Source organism: Rhincodon typus, chromosome 26 (genome assembly GCF_021869965.1).
Source record: "Rhincodon typus isolate 14 chromosome 26, sRhiTyp1.1, whole genome shotgun sequence".
NCBI classification, from domain to species: Eukaryota; Metazoa; Chordata; class Chondrichthyes; order Orectolobiformes; family Rhincodontidae; genus Rhincodon; species Rhincodon typus.
Genome location: NC_063357.1, coordinates 12,838,072 through 12,855,663, shown reverse-complemented (window position 1 = coordinate 12,855,663; position 17,592 = coordinate 12,838,072). Strand labels below are relative to the sequence as shown.

Here is a 17,592-nt window from a genome sequence, read left to right as displayed (position 1 = left end):
TAAACCACATTTATTAACCTGATCTTAATCTAATGGCTTTATCCAATCTGATCGTTAATGCTAACATTGTGTCTGCCTCACCTCTTGACTCTGGAAATGAATTCCACAGCCTCACAAGGTTGTTTATTGTGGTTTTTCCTGCTGTATGTTCTAATCCTCCTTGAGTCTAATGTATGGCTATTTATTCTTGACTTGTTGAAAGCCACCAGTTCCTGTCTGCGGGGTTATCGAATCAAAGTTGGCCAATGACTCTTTGGAAAGGAATCCATTAAGTCCCAGTCCTCTGTCCCCGATTCCGTTTCTTTCATCTGTGCAAATTTGCATTTCTCATGCCCATCTAATCTCCTGTTTGAAATCGTTAATTGCCTCCATTTTCACCAACCTCTCAAGCAGCAGGTACAAGCATGGCATCATGGCTCACTAGTTTTAAAAAAAGTCTTCTTCACACTGCACACTCCCACCCATCTCTTGCCTAGAACCTTTGGTCTCCTCATCCTTGTATCTTCAGCTAATGGGAACAGATTTTCTTTCTCTACCTTGATATAAATCTGTCATGTCAGCGCCTGTGGATGGATAATCCAGAACCCCAGGCTAATGCTCTAGGGATATATAAAAACCAAAAGAACTGTGGATGCTGTAGATCAGGAACAAAAACAGAAGTTGCTGGAAAAGCTCAGCAGGTCTGGCAGCATCTGTGAAGAAAAAAATCAGAGTTAACGTTTCAGGTCTGGTGATCCTTCCTCAGAACTGCTGAGCTTTTCCACCAACTTCTGTTTTTGCTCTAGGGACATAGGTTCATATCTCCCGGATGGCAGACGGTGAAATATGGAATGAAAAGGTAATCTAATGGCAACTTTGTAACTATTGTTGATTACCATAAAAATCATCTGGCTCACTAAGGAAATCTGCATCTTGGTCTGGTCTGGCCTACTACATGTGACTCCAGACTCTCAGCAATGTGGTTGACTTTTCACTGCCTTCTGGGCAATTAGGGGCTTGATAATAAATGCTGGTCTAGCCAGCAACTCCCTTATCCCATGAATAAAAAAAAACTCTAAGTATGGGATTCAGTTGCGGTGAGACATTGAATGGGCAGAAGCTAATGTCATTGGAGGAGTAAAGTGTAAGGATTGGCGGGGTTGTTGGGATAATGCTTGTGTGTGGTCATGTTCCTGAGTGTGCAATGCCTACAGCATGTTGCTGGAACACAGCAAAGCAAGAAGTTGATGGCAGAGTAGACTTTGCAATTTAGGGATCTTGATCCCCATCTTCTAATTTTAATAAAAGTTGTTGAAAAGTTTGTTTTTAATTTGAGGTATAGTTGGGCAACTAATTGGATTCTTTGTTTACTATCAGTTTCCTAAACCTAACAGTGACAGATGAGTCCATTACATTTGGTGAAACTTTCTCAGTGATCCATCATTCTGTTTTCAAATGACTGCTTTAGAGTTTGCACAATGTTTAATTTGCTCGGTTACAGCACTCGTATTTTGTTGATCCTAGGTTCTGTAAAGTGTGCTTTCACGTTTCACTTGTTTTGTGAGTTAATTATTTTCTCTGATCTTGACTTTCCTTCATTGTGATCAGTGCTTGTCTGTGCCTGTGTCCATACATGTCTGTGTCTGTCCATGCATGTCTGTGTGTTGCTGCAGATTATGTAAAACTGTTTTGAGTGTTTCCAGACCCTCCCTACTTGTCTTTCTCATACATGTGTCATATTGATTGATTTCTCATGTAGATAGATCTGTTTTCCTCATTCATGGATCCACATTGTGCTATATCTTTTTATCTCTGTCTGTGTATGTCTCTCACTCATAAACTTTGATGATTTAGATCAAATTTGTTTCTTTCTATTGTGCTTCTCCAGGACCCTGGTTGACTTTGGAGGAAATGGAGATATAGTGATAATGCCACTGGACTAGTAATGGGGGTGGGGTGTCAGGCTCATGATCAGTGGGAATAGATTCAAATCTCTCCACAGTAGCTGGTGGAAGTTAAATTCCATTCATAAATTTGGAATTCTGAAAACAAAACTGGTCTCAATAATTGGGTTCATGAAGCTATCATTGATTGGCCTTAAAACCGGGCTGGTTCACTAATGCCTTTTCAGAGAAGGAAATCTGCCATCCTGAAACGGTCTGACCTACATGTATCTCGAGAACCGTATCAGTAAGGTTAATTTTTAACCGCCTTCTGAAATGATCCAACAAGGCCCTGGTCAAGGGTGATCAGAGATAGATGCATTGGTTGGCCTTGCCAGTGATGCCTACATCACAGCCAAGAATAAAAATGATTCTCTGAGCAACAGAATCTTGTGGTAACTTGCTTTTCAGCAGTGTGCCATTGTAGGCAGTACACCTGGATTGCTTGTCTTGTCAGTCCTCTCTCTCCCAACCCCACCTTCCTTATCTGAGTATCGCCAGCAGACAGGTGATTCAGAATGGAAACATTCTCCTTCCTAAACCCCCACATGACCAAGCCCCGGCTGTTGCAGCTTCTACCACATGCTGTCCTATCTGCGCTCAGCACAGAACAGGGTGCAAACATTGGACTTTTCAATGGCTCACTTACTGGCTGGGTAAGCTCTTCTGTGTGTTCAGTGGAAACCACAAAAATCTTTCTGTTCCGTGCTGAGTGACATCACTCAGACAGAACGCACCAGAAGATTATGTTTAATTTTTATTTTTGAACTTCCATGTTTTAGCCTTGCGAATTGCTGAGCCCCTGAGATGTTTCCGTTTGCTTAGCACTCTGAGACATCTGCCCAAAATGTGGTCGAGTCTGGGGAGTCTTTGTTCTGGGACTGTTTTCCTTTTCTTTCTTCGGAACAGTTATTTGTAGCTGCGGTTGCAAAGCTTGCCAAAGATGTTTCTTGAACCACCTCATCCTTGTTTTGAAATTCCTTCGGGACCTCCCTGCCCCCTTCCCTGTCTCTGTAAATCTCCTCCTGCCCTACACCCTCTGAGACATCTGAAATAAAAGCAAAATACCTTGGATGCTCGAAATCTGAAACATAAACGAAATGCTGGAGAAACTTAATAGATCTGGCAGCATCCGTGGAGAGAGAAAAACAGAGTTAATGTTTTGATTCGAGGGAGCCCAAGGTCTGGAATTCCCTCCCGATTAACTTTTCCACCTCTCCATCTCCCTTTCCTCCTCTCCATCTCCCTTTCCTCTTTCAAGAACTTCTCAGAATCTACCTCATTGACCAAGCTTTTGGTTATCTGACCTAATGTGGGAAGTTTTATTACATTAAGTGATTATCTGATTACAAACAGTTGGCAGTGTATTGGTTACATAACTAATCTAGATGTCCGAAATAAAAACCGAAAGAACTGCGGATGCTGTGAATCTAGAACAAAAACAAAGTTGTTGGAAAAGCTCAGCAGGTCTGGCAGCATCTGTGAAGGAAAAAAACAGAGTTAACATTTCAGGTCTGGTGACCCTTCCTCAGAACTGTTCCTCAGAGGAAGGATCACCGGATCCTTCATAGATGCTGCCAGACCTGCTGAGCTTTTCCAGCAACTTTATTTTTGTTCCTAATCTAGATGTCCACACTGATCGTGTGACTTCAGATCATGGTGTGGCAGTTTGAATCTTGTTTTTCTCAAAAGGAAATCTGGAAATTTAAAATCTTGATGCTAAAGGTGGATTAGGGTTTTCACAAAAACCAAACCATTTTGCTTTTGGGAAGGATCTCACTCAGTGAGATCGATATGACTTTTTGTGAGTGTTGGCAGCATTTGGTTTCAGAATTACAAAAGGTGATGGGATGTCATGTGTTTGTGAGCTCTCCTGGTAGTCATGGCATATGACTGGTGTACTTTAGGTGTATGATTATTGCTGAAAAGGCAGGGCGTTTGCAAAACCCTCTCTTCAGGCCAGTATTTCCTGTGTGTACGAATGGAAAAACATGAGAAGGAGGAGGAAATATCAGAAAGCAGCTTCATGGCCCACCAGGCCTGCACAATTGTTGAATAAGATCATGGCTGACCCTCAGTTACAGGGATAATGTGATAAATTGAAATCGAGGTGAAGTTACCTCACCTTCACTTTTCCACTCTTGTTTCACAGCCATTGGTTCCTTTAGCATCCAGAAAGCCCATCAGTCTCCATCTTGAATTTATTTAATGACTGGATCGCCACAGACTTCTGCAGTACAGAATTCCTAAGATTCTCAAGCCTCTGAGGGAAGATATTTATCCTCCTCTGAGTCCTTAAGGGCTGAACCCTTTATTGTGATTGAACTGTGCTCAGTTTCAAGGATGACCAACCAGGATAGTGCCATTGTATGGGAAGAGGCCTAAGCGAGTGGACAATAGCTGTGTGTATGGCCTGGCGATGGAGGCATCATGGTGGGCAGTAGTTGAAGGGGAACTGGTTGTGAAAGTGCAATAGCTCCAGCCCCAATAGATCCCTTGTTCTGTGGGAATCCGCTGTACCCTCACATTCTTCACATTTTGCTGCTTATTCGGTAAGCCAATTAAAACAAAGAAGCTTTGCAGTAGTTTTCTTCTGCTGTGAGAGAGTTTTCAATTCCTGGCCACTTTTGTGGTGTTCCCTGCGCAGCTCCTAATGACAGGATTTGGTTTTAAATGGTTGTCATTGGTATGTCTGTCATTATGGTGAAGCTGTCACATCACTCACTTTCCTGGTTTATTTTGACAGTAGAACCCTAAGGTCCTGGCTAAGTCTTTTTATCATTCTTATCTCATTGGCTGGTCGCAGTTTCCATGGCAAATCTGTCATGAAGCCAAGTGATCAGATAACAAAGCTTCTGCTGGACAATATGCCCCGTACCCACTTTGAGGGGCAGACTGACCTTTAACCTCAGGGAGTTGGATTGTGGAATGTTCCAGATTAGGCCAATTGAAGCTCCTCTTTCTCTGATCGGTTTGAGAGGGTCCTTGGGCAGTCTCAGCCCAGAATCCAGTGGGCACTAGCCCATTGCATGAATTGGTGTTAGCTGGGCAAAATGCCTTCAGTGGTAGCCCAAAGATGGGCAAGACTCCATCATCACTTCTGAAGGTACCCAGTACGGTGTTCTCTTTGGGCTTTGGAGGTGAGGTGTGACCAGCTGCAACGTTCTTCCTTTCTTTTTGAATTAATTTGTGGGGTATGGGTGTCACCATCATTTTCCAATCTCTAATTTGAGCAGTTAGTCATGGACCTAGGGTGACGTGTAAGCCAAACCAAGAAAGGATGACAAGTTTGTTTTCCCAAAAAGGACATTCGTGAACCAGATGGGTTTTTATCGATATTTTCCCGTTCTCCATGATGACAGTGGCTTTCTTTTAATTAACTGCATTTGTTAATTAATTGGAATCTCATTCCCCCAGCTGCCATAGCAAGATTTCAACCCATAACCCCAGATCATTAGCCTGGGCCCATGGATTGTTGGCCAATGATGTTACCCCAAGGCCACCACCCCATGCGGGAATCACTTTCGCCACATGGCCAGTCGCAGTTCTAGGAGAAGGTCTACCACGACCTTCACATTATAAATGTCAGAGATGGTGTAAATTGCTGATGCTGGAGTCAGTGATAACACAATGTGGAGCTGGAGGGACACAGCAGGCCAGGCAGCATCAGAGGAGCAGGAAAGTTGATGTTTTGGGTCTGGATCCTTCTTCAGAAAAATGTCAGCCTTACCTGTGTGTTGCCCACCTTCCAAGGAGTAGGAGTTTACATGATTCCTGGGCCGCCTCTTGGGACTGTCACTGTACAGCCATCTGTGTCCCAGATTCAACAGTTCAACAACTTATCACATAAAGGAGCCTGTGAAGATAATGTTTCAGAGATAGTAGGAACTGCAGATGCTGGAGAATCTGCGATAACAAGGTGTAGAGATGGATGAACACAGCAGACCCTTGGGTCTAGGCCCGAAACGTCAGCCTTCTGCTCCTCTGATGCTGCTTGACCTGCTGTGTTCATCCAGCTCTGCACCTTGTTATCTGTGAAGATAATGGACGGGTTAAAAAGAAAATATTTTTTCTTGTGAATAGTTAAAGTTAATTATACTTCACCTAGAGGTGTTGTAAAGGGTTACAGTGGAGATGGATACAGACTATGTATTGTGGTGCATCAGGTCTGTCCTTATTGTGGGTTCAGCTCTGACTTTCACAGGGTGTTTACATGACCATTGCTGGATGAAGGGCATTCTTTCTATGGTGAATTTCCGCAGTTTTCCATTACTCCTTCAGAGTTTGTGTTTTACTTTGGTAGTCCGTGAGTTGTGCACACTGTTGCTCGAGTGAAGAACGCTGTAGGAAGTTGCCAGTGCAGACAATTCAATTTGATACCACGCACCCAAACAGGCAGATGGAGCCTCAGTGTGCAGGCCACTGAGCTGTTGGCAATCCAGCACTCCCTCAGTAATGCACTGGTGTGTAACTCGGACTATTATTGGGTAGAAGGCCCTATGAAAAGTCTAATTGACATGTTTTGTGCCCTCCTTGCTGTTGTAGGTCGGCCTATGGAGCAGTGTAACTCTGTAGTTCACTGCAATCTTTCACTTGACCTAGCTAACAGCTGTGACCTACTAATTTAGCCATTTGGGAGCGGATGATCTGACAGTTTCTGTGCTTTGCACGAGCCTTGTACTTGGGAATTACTTTCCCCTTCCCTGGCTGAGCAAGTGAATAATACCAGGCGTGACTTGCAAAATACGGTCTGAAGTCCCGGAATGCACTGAGCGGCATGACAAGGCAACTGCACATCCTGAACACTGGGCTCCTGCTCTGCAGCATTTGAAGTGAGAAAACTCTGAATTGCAGAGCCCTACCCATTTTCACTCGACTTCCTACCCCACTTCAGGCAATCACATCTCCCTCCCCTTCCCCAGGTTGGTGAATATAGACAGTGTTTGATGAGTTTGTAAACTACAGAACAGACACATGGTGACACATGGCAAAACCCACTCTGCTGACGTAGCTTACCCGGAGTGGGAGCATCCAATTGGGTTTTGTGGCCGGGTGGGGAGGGGAAGATGAGGGAGTGGGTTGGAGAGGGAATCAGACAGATCCCATCCCAATGGATCACTATCCAGCAGCGACTGTTAGGCATGAGCAGGCTCTGAACAAGAATAGAATGGAGGTTGCTGGCGATGTGCTTCGTGGGTGAATAGCCTGCTTAGGCTCACAGAGTCAGAGAGCTGTCACAGTACAGAAGGAAGCTGTTTGGTCTGTTGTGCCTGTGCCACCTCTCTGAATGAGAAATTCAGCTAAATGTACTTCTTTGCCTTCACCCTATAGCCCCGTTCGTTTTTGCTTTTCAGCTCATCTAATTCTCTCTCGAAAGCTTCGGTTTGAATCTGTCAGCACCACAATCTCTGACAGTGCATTCCAGATCCTAAAAACTTCCTGTGTAAAGGAGGTTTCTCCTTGTATTGCATATGGCTTGTTGGAAGTTATGTTGAGGTTGTACAGGACATTGGTGAGGCCTCTTCTGGAATACTGTGTCCAGTTATAGAAAGGATATTATCTAGCTGGAGAGGGTTCAGAAGAGATTTATCAGGATGTTTCCGGGAATGGAAGGTTTGAGTTATAAAGGAAGGCTGGGATTTTTTCACTGGAGTGTAGGAGGTTGAGAGGTGACCTTGTAGAAGTTTATAAAATAATGAGGAGTATAGATAGAGTTAATGGTAGGTGTCTTTTCCCTAGGATTGGGGATTTCAAGATGAGGGGGCACATGTTTAAGGTGAGAGGAGAGGGATTTAAAAAAGACACAGGCAAATTTTTTAAACGGTAGTTCGTGTGTGGGATGAGCTTCCTGAGGAAGTGGTGGATGCAGGTACAATTATGTTTAAAAGACATGTGGATAAGTACATGAATAGGTAAGGTTTGGCGGGATATGGGTCAGGAGCAGACAGGTGGGACTAGTTTAGTTTGGGATTATGTTTGGCATGGACTGGTTGGGCCAAAGGGCCTGTTTCCGTGCTTTCCAAACTCTATGATTTCTTTGCGGATGACTTTTAAATCTGTGCCCACTAGTTCTCGATCTGAAATGGGAAGAGTTTCTCACTCTCTACTTCACCAGAGATCACTCATGGTCTCGAACACCTCACTCCAATATCCGTTCAACTCTCTCCAAGTAGAACAGTCCCAGCTGCACCAATCTATCCAAAGTGTATCATCCCCTTCGATCGTTCCTATAAATGTTTCCTGCACCATCTCCAGTGCCTTTGCATCCTGCCTAAACTGTGGTGTGCCTCTTTTGTGGACTTTACAGCTCTTATCCTTGCTTGTTCTTTGTGTCCTTGTGGTGGCTCCTCCGTCTGTCTTTAAAGGGCTAATGTGAATACTTGGCAGTTTTGTAACTGAATTGTGGCCTTCAATGTTATGGAGGGATTTGGTAGGCTGGGTATCGGGATGATATTCCCATTTGTGGAGGAGGCAGATCCAAAACATACAGGTCATTAATTTAAGATAGCCACTTCAAATCCACTAAGGAAGTTAAGAGAAAACTCTTTATCCAGAAAATGGTTAGAATGTGGAATTTACTACCCGACGGAATAATTGAGACATGAAGCAATGATACATCTATGGTAATCTGGTTAAACACATGCTAGAGAATGGAATTTGAAGATAAGAGATGATGTAGGAAGAGCAGACTGAAGAGGCTGAGTGGCCTACTATTGTTCCTAATTCATACATTCAAGTGTGCTTGTGTGAAGTATGAACAACAAATGGATTTATGATGTTGGATGACCTGTTTCTGGTATAATATGCACTGTAATTATAGGTACACTAGAAGAATGCAAGGGAGTTGGCTGGCAGAATTGTCCTGTAATGCCAGACCGTCTTTTACAGCATTGTGACTTCTCCGATCGGGAATTTGTATGATTGGGAATTCTGAAACTCCCATCAACCAGATAGAGAGCAAGTCAATCAAATGAATGTAGCTATGTCAGGTTTTTATCCTCCATTACTCTAATGAGTGATATTGCAAACCTGTCACTCCCTCTTGTCAGAGAGATCAGCACGTTGGATTTGAGGATTGTTAGTTTTGACTTTGAATCACACAAATTAATGGCAAAGAGCAAACATGTGCTTCATACCATTTGCCTGTTTCCATCTCTCTTGAGCCTTCTATCCTGCCTTTTTGAAACATCCCTGCAGAGAGGCTTTGAAATGGAACAGCTGTGCTTTCTTATTGATTGGAAGATTAGCAAGTGAAGATTAAAGACAGCAAGACTAATGGGCATTTTATATGGAACAAAACCTGTGCAAATGCCTAAAACTTCACCCATATGATAGTCAGAGGCAGAATCTACAATATCCGTCATTAGTGTCAGCTTATTAGTGGAAGAAAGGTTCAAAGTGGTTGTCGGGAAGACCTTGCAAATGTTGTGTCGCTTTTTACTACACCCAAATGTCCCATCTTTAATGAGCAGTGAAGGCGTTTGAAGTGTAGTCACAGTTGTAGGAAATGTGGCAGCCCATTTGTGCACAGCAAGTCACATACAATGACCATTTGTTTTAGTGACCTTTCTTTGAGAAATTAGCAGTGACTGCTCTTCTTCAAGTTGTATCTTTCACGTCCAACTGAGTGGGCAGTTCGAGCCTCAGTCTAATGCCTCATCTTTGAGCATCTTCAATTACTGATGCCTGTGTTTGCTGCACTGCCTTGTCAGCCTGGGTTTTTATGTTTGTGCCTTTGGATCAGGCATCAATCCCACAAATCTGGTGCAAATGATACCTGTTGAGCTAAGGGCTGGTTTCAACTGTCAAAGATTTTCTGCAGTCCCTGCTAGATAATAAAGAATGGCAGATAGCGACCTGGATCATCTTGTCCTTCAGGGGAAATAGTGAGTGATTGGCAGTTGACTTAAACACTTTTGCCACTGAATCATTATTGGTTCATTTGCAGCACTGAGGCACCCAAAAATGGAAGGTCAAGAATTAAAATGTACACCTTCTACACGAACTGTGTTAGGACCATTCAAGGCTCCAAGCTGGTGCTCACTGAATAGTCCAGGACAGTGAGGGCACCAAAGCAAGTTCATTTAATGAGTTATCTTTATCGTAACTCTATCTAAATGTAGGGACATAAACAGAAGATCTGTTCCTTCTGAAAGCCCACACAGGCGTGATTGGATGAATGGCTTCCTTCAGTGCTGTACCAATTCTGAAGTACCCAGTATGAAATGAGGAATTGGGTGTTGCGAAGAGAAGTGGGTTAAAGAGTCAGCAGTTTGGTCATAAATCTTATCAGAGAGGTGATGGGTAATAGTGACCATAGTGTTAATGTCACTGGATGAGTAATCCAGGGGGCCCAGGCTAATCATCTGAGAATAGAGGTTTAGGTATTTTCTATGCAACCTGCTCAGAGATATTATTACATACCTCTGGACCAGGTGGGACTTGAACCCAGGTTTCCTTTTCCAGAGATAGGGACAGTACCACTGCACTACAAGAGCCTGAACACAGGTTTAAACCCATCTTGGCAGCTGGAGGAATTTAAATTCAATTAATGAAATTTGGATTTGAAAGCCAACCAGCAGTAATGTTGGCTGTGATCACTACCATTGTCATAAACAAAATCCATCTGGATTATTAATGTCCTTTTAAGGAAGGAAATCGGCCTTCCTTACCCAGTCTGGTCTACATATATCTTATCATCTCCCGTAGTGTGGTTACTCTTAACTGATCTCTGAAATGGGCAAACTAGAGCATATAAGGATGGGCAACAACTTGCATGGCCTCTCAAGTGATACCCATGTCCCATCAAAGGTTTGAAAAAAAGAGAGGTCCTTATAGTTGTAGTGTATAAATTGTCTCCCTTGCATTATATACATCCAACTACAATTTCTTATGTCAGGCAAATCCGGCAGACATAAAATTAGAAAGTGCTGGAGAAACTCATCAGGTGTGGCAGTATCTGTGGAACTACTAATAGTTTTGAACAATCATCATTGGGCTTGAAACATTAATTTTATTTCTCACTCCACGGATGCTGCCAGAGCTTCTGAGTTTCGCCAGCACTTTGTTTTTATTTCAGACCTCCAGCATCCAAGGTAAGTTGCTTGAATTCAGCGAAAGTTTGGATTTGAGAATTGGACCTGGAAGACTAAGCAGCCGGAATATAATGATAAAGTCATGATTGGAGTCAGGTTTTTGTTTTTACAAGGAAAAATTGTTGCCAGCAACTGGTGTTACATTAATAGGGAGCCAAAAACTGAGATGTGTAGGAAATGAAGAAGTTCACACAAGTGGGTGCTGTTCTGAAATTAGGCCCAAGCAGAGGGAGCATCATCTTGTGCTCAACAATGCAACAGTACAGGTGGAGTGATTAAGTCTAGCTGGTTCAACATAGGAAAGTAATTTGCTTCACACCGTAACGCGCACACACAGCCACCCCCATATAATTGCATATAATTATACATTCATATACATTTCATGTTGGACATACAGCCAAGGGATTTTGCATGGATTACAGTCCCCTGGTGTTTTCAGTGAGCGGGTTCGAAACATAAACTGGTGTTAAGGGAATATCCCAAATGTCTCTTATTCAAGCTGACATGCTCTTTGAGTATGCTTAACATTTAATGTTGGGTTGATCCTGACAAGACTAATGTTGTATAGGTCAAAGTCATTTTGCAAAAATGCCCCAAATCTGGCAAAGCCAAGTTGTCAATTTGCATTGCTGGATTCTTGTTTGCTGTTCAAGCGCTCATCCTGATATGTTCTGTTCCAATAAGAATGAAGGATAGTAATTGAGCTAATCTTTACACAGCCTTACAATTGTGTAAAGAGTAAAATCTTACAAGAATATGGCCCCTAATTCAACTGTCAGTGTCCCTTTATATACGTTCAACCTGATCATGCTGTTCAGAGATGTCATTGCACACCTCAGGAGCAGGTGGGACTTGAACATGAGTCTTTTGGTCCAGGGGTAGGGATTACTTACGTTCAAATGAAAGCTCGATTTAAAATACTCCACATGCATATAATTAAACGCAATTCACATGCAATTAACATAATGCCGCACAGAAATCATATTTAAAAGGACCTTGCTTTGCTTGGACCTTACACTGCAAGATGCTACCTTTGGTTGCTGTTGTTAAGTGTTAATGTTAACATCGGCAAACCTGATGGAGTAAACAGTTGTAGGGTTGTCAGTTCTGGTCGGATGAATTACTGGAGATAGCAGGAACTGCACATGATGGAGAATCTGAGATAACAAGGTGTTCAAAGATAGCAGGGTCTAGGCCTGAAACGTCAGCCTTCCTGCTCCTATGATGCTGCTTGGCCTGCTGTGTTCATCCAGCTCTGCACCTTGTTATCTCTGAATTACTGGAGGTTTTATTACAAGACTCCCTCCATTGGCTCGTTTTCCAGACCTCCCATTGCCAGTTGAATAGAGGAAACAGACTCAAGTTACTGCGTTAAATTCATCCTGTCAGTGAAACAGTCCTGTTCCCTCACCACCACGTCCCCGCCCCCATGTTTTTGTAACTAATATATTAAAGTGTTTGGAAAAAAAACGAAGTTTTAAAAATTTCCTTCAATGTTTTTTTTCTCTCTCTCTCTCTTTTGATTTAATCATGGCAACGTCCTGGAGGTGAATCTTTGATTCTTGGAGATTGCAACAAAATCCTAAGGATTGACAATTCTGACTGCACATGAACGGGACAGTGAGAAATGGGAGCTGGTGTCTGGTATGCTGAAAACGTTTAGCAGGGAGTGGGGCCTGAAGTTTGTACAAGGTGCACAGGCTGCAGACGCTCGAATGTGGGAAATTCACCCGTAGACGTCATGAAACCTGATACCAGACTAGCTGGGGGTGGGCTCAGTGACATCTGCTATTGTGAGAACTGGGAGCATAGAACTGTGGTTACTGTGAAGGCTGCAGTTAATTATAGGCGGTGAACTATCCAGCCTTTCTTGTACTTTTTTTAAAAAATCCACCTGGGAGAACCATTAATGCAGAAAGATATGTCCAAATATTGTCGTTTTCAGCCCTCAGCACGTTTATTTTGAAGCTATTTAAACTCCAGTTCTCCTTCCTGGATCACTTTAACGATGCACGTTGTGGTCACTGTCAAACTGGATCTATAAACTCCCATCCCACCGCCTCCCAGAGGGTTTACTGTTGAGAATTTGGTGCGGGTGGATTTCTTGGTGCAGTGGGTGAGTAGTATCGAACTGAAGTTTCGTTTAGCTTGTTTAGTTTCTCAGTTCAATGCGCAGAATTTGCAATTTACTCAACACCGAACAGAAATTAAAGACAAAACACTGCGGGGGTACTGGAAATCTGAAATCAAAACAGGAAATGCAGAAGAAACTCAGCAGGTCTGGCAGCATTTGCGGAGAGAGAAACAGAGTTAAACTTTTCAGTCCAGTCTGACTTCTTCGGGACTGAACAGAAATGTCCCCTTTGGCAGTTTAGCAGTGAGTGATTGTCTGAAGAGGGGTTAATCGCAAAAGGAGGTAACCTAAACATGATTAATTCCATATGATTCAGAAAGGGTAAGAGTAAACAGTATCTGCTGTCATAGTGTGCATCGTGAATGAAGTGTAAAAGCTGGGAATTTGGTAATGGTGGGGGGTAGGAAAGGTGGTACAGAAATGCAGCTTTCTTGGCTCCAACATTTATGGTTCATGTTGCATGCAAGTAAATTGACACTTAGTTCATCTGCAAATGAAGTTTGATAAAGTAATTAGTTTAACTAAAGACAGCACCCTTACAACTACATGGACAGTAAGTATCTGCATCTGGAACAAAAACAGAAATTGCTGAAAAAGCTCAGCTGATCTGGCAGCATGGCTGGAGAGAAATCAGAGTTAACATTTTGGATCAAGTGACCCTTCCTCAAAACTGGAGAAACTTCAGCACCCAGCTTTTGAGCTGAGTGTAAGGTTTTGGGACATCAGGGAAGGGATGGGGTGGGGAAGAGTAATGGGACACTCATAGGTTGGGAAGAGGTACTGTTCTGGTTAGTGATTATGAGCGGGAACTTATGACCGCATGGCAGAAAGACGGGGTGGGGGAATGGTTTTGTGTTTAGCAGACTGTGTTTTTGCCACCTGTATAGATGAACAAAGTGACCACAGTATCATGGTACTGATGTGCCTGTATAGCCTACCTCTTAGAGTTTTAAAAAAGGTGGCTGCAAAAATACTACATGCACTGTTTGTGACCTTCCAAACTTTCCTAGATTCTGGAACTACGCCGGTGGATTGGAAAGTGGCAAATTTGACGCCATTCTATCAGACAGGACTTCAGTTGGCCTGGTCACTTGTTGATTCTTATCTGCTGACATTTGTGAGGGCAGGACCTGTTTTGGCTGGATTGCCCATCCAGTAGCTATTTTCCTTTTTTTTTCCCCAGTCGCCGTGGGAATGTGGATGAGATTACTGAGCTCTTGCTAATTCCTTGCACATTGTCAGATCAGTGCTTTCATTGACCAGGGGCGTAATTCCGACACATCAGGCAAACTACACAAGAGCTACTGTCCCTCACATTTAAGCGGTTTGTTCTGTGTTCCATCGGGTAATCATACTGCAGCTGTTGTGACAGACAAATGTTGACAGTTGGCATAGGTATTTGGGTGGAGTGGGTGTGGAAGGCTGGCTTGGTATAATGAATAAAGTTGTTACACTTGCACAGATGGATTGGCAGAGAAAGAGATGCACGGTTGGCATATTGTGTGAACGGGTCATTGGACATGAATGCAGCTGGTGCAGTTGGCATGCTTTTAAAATGGCTTCAGCAGAACCGCAGTTGACATGTTGAAGTTCATTCACTTTACCGTCAGCAATGCCATAAATTAGTTACTGATGGCCCCTCTTCCCAAAAGGGTAAAGCCTCTCAATGGGCATTTTCCACACGAAGCAGTCATGTCACAGAAGGTGAGAATGAAAGTGGCTGAACAGGTTTGCTGCATGTAACCTCAGGGTTTAGAAAGGCTTGTGTCACATGCCTGTTCGGGATTGATAGAACGGTTGTAGCACAGAAGGAGGCAAGTTGACCTATTGGATCTGTGCATGTCTGTAAGGGAGATGGTCCCACTTCCTTGCCCTTTCTCAGTAGCCTTGCATTTTTGTTTGTAATCTTTAGCTGCTTATCTAATTCCCTTTTGAAAGCCAGGATTGACTCCTCTCCACACTCACAGGCAACGTGTAGAACATTTATCTTCATGTCGGAGTTTGTTCCTTTGGATTTGAGGAGGAGCCGCATTCCTCCTTCAGAAAATTCCCACCAAAAGCAGATCAACCAGTGAACCAACCATGTGCTGCCTGTGGGATTTTACTGTGCTCACAGTTTTTGCCATGTATGTGTTTAAATAACATCCACTCATAACATGCTCCTATGAAAGGGTATTGGGACTGTTTACAATGTTAGAGAGGCAAAATAAATACCAGTTGACACCATTGAGACAGACCATCGAGTGAATGCTGGATCAGGCTGAAGGGGCTGAATGGCCTTTTGTACCTGGAAACAATAATGACTGCAGATGCCGGAAGCCAAAGTCCATAGGTGTGAGGCTGGAAAAGCACAGCAGGTCATACCCCATCAGAGGAGCAGGAAAGTTGGGCTGAAACCCTTTGTCAGCCTTCTGTACCTATTCTGTCTATAACTGAGACAGTCACCTCTCCAGTGATCTTATGTCTTTTTTTAATTCATTCATGGGATGAGAGTGTCACTGGCTAGACAGAATTTATTGCCCATCCCTAATTGCCCACAGGGCAGTTCAGAGTCAACCACATTGCTATGGGTCTGGCATCACATGTAGGCCAGACCAGGTAAGGATGGCAGTTTCCTTCCCTAAAGGGCATTAGTGAACCAGATGGGTTTTTCTGACAACTGACAATGGATTCACGGTCATCATTGGACACTTAATTCCAGGTATTTATCGAATTCAAATTCCACCATTTGCCCTGGCAAGATTCGAACCTGGGTCCCCAGAATGTTAGCTGGGTCTCCGGATTAACAGTCCGGCGATAATACCACTAGGCCATTGCTTTCCCCATGTTGTAATGTTTAAAATACCATTGATTGTGTTGCTGAGAGATTCAGAACAGGAACCTAACAGGATCAAGCACCGGCCTCATTGATCTAGGAGCTGGTGACGTGAGGCACCATAATCGAGGTGTCCTGGATAGAAAAGAGAAACATTGGAACAGTTGTCGAAAGCTGCAATTTTTACACCGTGACATCTGTTTCTTTACTTCCCCTACACCTTCCTTTACCAGCCACCCATCCAAGTGTTCTATGTAAATGTGAGAAACAGATGGGGAGAGGTGTTTGCTTGAGCCATTATGCTTCCTGCTGTTGAATGGCTCATTGGCCGAGCAGGTATGATGAAAGAGTAAAAATGGCTGCTTCTGGAATGTGGAATGGTTGCTTCAGGAAGGTGTAATTGAGCGTTAGTCAGCATGAGTCAGCAGCTCCAGGAGAGAGTGTGAATATCACCGAAACAGATTGTCATGTCGATGTGTAGATGCATCCCTTCCTATTGCAGGGCGAAACGCAGCAGGAATATCCTATATTCAGTCTCGTGCCCATGCTGAGTCAACTCATGGGAACTGGGCAGGAGATGGAGCAGTGTAGTTGAACACAGTCACCTGGAGTTTGGATGGATTTGAGGCTGTCGCCAGTTTGCTCTTGCAAATCACAAGCGGTTTCCTTATGGACCACAGAGAGAAATTGGCAATGGCAGCCCATTAATTTTTAACGTCTTGGTCCCTGTCAGCTTTTTCTCGAGGACCAAAGAAACTAATTGCAAATCCTGGAGGAAGAAAACATTCAGTAATTAACACTTAATGCATTTTTAATGGGTAGCTGAAATGAACTGTTGTGCCTTTTTGATTTTCTGTATTGAGGTTTGGTTTATATTAATTATGCAATTTCCTGCTGTTTGGTGCATGTCAGTGGTGAGGGAGACGGTGAGATGCTATTCCCACAAAGCGAATGGCAAACTGACATTAACCTAAACTTCTGGGCATTCATATTTAACCATGAATCTGGCCCTTGCCTATGGTACTATAGCATTTGTGTGTAAATAACCCTGAGAGCCACTGGTCTCACCGATTAATTTAAGTGAAAATTATGGGCTGTTATTTTAACTGACCAATAGAAAGTGATGCTTCTCCTCACCACTGACAGCCTCCCAGCTTTTTGATGCTCCATCTTCCAAAATTGTGCCCACTTGAAATGATGATGCTTACATTAAAATCACTCAGCTCCTGCTGTTCGTAAGGTCAGCTGTGACCCTTCAATTGTCTGAAGTTGGCCTTTGGGTATTAGGCACTTTGTGAAATTGAACAAAGGTGGGAGAATCCACAGAAGTAGGAATGTGTGATGATACTGACTTATTTCCCCAGTCAGTTTCAATTTATCTGTCTGAGTAGGTCAGTTTTAATAGCGATCTCGACTATCTTTGCAATCTCTGATTATTTTTTACATTTCTGTGAAATCCTTTTCCGTGAAACCTAACTTGCTCCCAGAATCCTTTTTGTAAAGAAATCTATGTTTTTTTTTAAAAAAAATCATGATGTGGAGGTGCTGGTGTTGGACTGGGCTGGGCAAAGGCACACACCAGGTTATAACCCGACAGGTTTATTTGAAATCACAAGCTTTCGAAGC

The 17,592-nt window shown here is 43.2% G+C and overlaps 1 protein-coding gene across 3 annotated transcripts in view; it reads left to right on the top strand.

Annotated features, from left to right (window-relative positions):
- Positions 1-17,592, top strand: part of cuedc1b (CUE domain containing 1b) — a 144,904-nt gene that overhangs the window by 47,938 nt on the left and 79,374 nt on the right. Inside the window, exon 1 of one of the 3 annotated variants that reach the window (XM_048612758.1) lies at positions 12,837-13,133. The exons of the other annotated variants lie outside the window; for them this stretch is intronic. The gene's annotated coding sequence lies outside the window, so the exon portion shown is untranslated. Of the gene's footprint in view, positions 1-12,836; positions 13,134-17,592 lie in introns of those variants that run through there. 3 annotated transcript variants of the gene reach the window in all.